Source organism: Tupaia chinensis, unplaced genomic scaffold (assembly GCF_000334495.1).
Source record: "Tupaia chinensis unplaced genomic scaffold, TupChi_1.0 Scaffold143793_1, whole genome shotgun sequence".
Taxonomy (NCBI): domain Eukaryota; kingdom Metazoa; phylum Chordata; class Mammalia; order Scandentia; family Tupaiidae; genus Tupaia; species Tupaia belangeri.
The window spans coordinates 314059-316135 of NW_006203643.1; positions in this window are offsets into that span (position 1 = coordinate 314059).

Sequence of the window (2077 nt, forward strand, 5' to 3'; positions counted from 1 at the left end):
TGGGCGTCCAGGAGCAGGTGGGCCAGCCAGGTCACAGCCGGCTGGGCTGTGGTGTAGCTGGCAAGGGGGACACCTGAGAGTGATTTATACAGTAGGTTCTTTATCATTTCTTTTAACGAGGCTGTTGGTGACAAGCAAAAAATGACCTGGCGTCTCTTGGAGGAAGCATGTCCAAAGGAATTTGCTTATAAAGGTGTCTCGGCAAGTTTGAGCCGCTTCAGCAGTGCAGTGTACACGTATATCGTTTGTACTCTATCTTGTTTGGAAGTTAGTTTCAAAATAAGTAAATCTAGAGTTTAAAATTTTCAGAGGTTGTTAAAACTAGTTCCAATTCCTTTGGTTATTTCTCAGATTTTCTCAAAAATAAAATACTTGGAAATCTTTAAAAAAAATAAAAAGAAACTGAGGCAGTGTTCACACTATTATATAGTCTAGACACAACTCTAAAGCAGTGAATTTACAGACAAGAAATAACCTTATAAATTCATCTTTTATAGTTGTCAAATATTTGCATAGGCTAAATTCTTAGACATAAAAGTGCTGAGTCAAAAACATGTATGTTTATAAATTTACAAGGATTTTTTTTCCAAATTATTATATATTTTGGTACTGTGTACTCAGCTTACGCATTTGGCCACAAATACTTTGTAAGAATACCTAATTCTCAGTATTTTCCCCACCACCAGACATCATCAGTGTTTTTAATTCTTGCTGTTTTTAAAAATGAACATTATATCTTATTTTCATTTGTTTTTCTTTAATTATTAAATGAGCTTCCAATTTTTTTCATGTATTTATTTTCCATTTTGTATTTCTTTGTAAATCTCTTTCCTTCTTCATCTTTTTTTGTTTGCTACTTTAAAATAAATAATTAATTAATTAACGGCCATCCACTGTACATCAATACAGTATACCAAATGAGATTTTCCATCCAGTGTATAGTGTCTATTGGCTCAATCATGGATATTACCATACATGTTATCATCGACAAGTAATTTTCTGTTTCTTGATTCTTACATATTTTACTTTCTCCTCCCTCCCCTTGATTCCTTACCTCTCACCCTCTGCCAACTTCCTCCCTTCTCTCACACTGTCTCTGGTATGTACAGTTGTTCTCCATACCTTTTTGTTTTCACATTTTGTTGATTCACTAAATATCTTAATTAAAGACTTTCAATAGCAAGCACACCTGATATATACAAATTTATGAATGCATGTCTGACTTTAAGCATAAACTTCAGTGAGTAAAGTGAACATACTATATAGCCCCAGTAGTACCTCACTGGGGCTATATAGCTTACTGCAGTCATTAAATAGGTATTAACAGATAATTTTAATGCATTTTTAAATTTCAAAAAAAGGTCTTAGTTTTAATAGATCAAAATCAAAAAATGTTAAGAGAAATTTGCTTAAAACTTAAAGCCAGAAAAAAGATTAGGATTTAGTTCAAATAGTAGGTAGAGGAACCTATCAAGAGTTCAAGAGAAGACATAATTCCTTAAGTATGGAAATCAAAGCATCAAAGAAAATCAGTAATGTTTTAGTCTAAAGTCAAAAAATTGTATTTCACTAGTTTAAACTCACATAATTAATTTCTATTGAATTTGCAGTGTTACTGTGGTCTGATCTTTCCATTTAAATTCTGAAAGTTAACATTCAACTCTAGACTTGTCCCTATCATAAGGCTGGGCATTCTCTTGGTTGTTTCTTGTATTCTTATTTCTGTGTATCTGACTTTAGTTATTCTGGTATAGCACTCTCTTCAGCATTTCTTGGAGAGCTGGTCTGGTGTTGGTAAATTCTTTCAAGTTTTGTTTATCTGAGAAGGTTTTTGTCTTTTTTTCCATATGAAAGATCTTACTGGCTATAGTATTGTTGGTTGAAATGGTTTTTCACTTAACTGAATATATTTCCCCATTCTTTCTTTGCTTGCATTGTTTCCGATGAGAGGTCTGATATTAGCCTTATGGGATATCCTTTGAAAGTAACTTGACGTTTCTTTTTTGCCAATTTTAGTATCTTGTCTCTGTCTGTGGTTTTGTTGAATTGGGGAAGATCTTCTTGGGTCAATTCTATG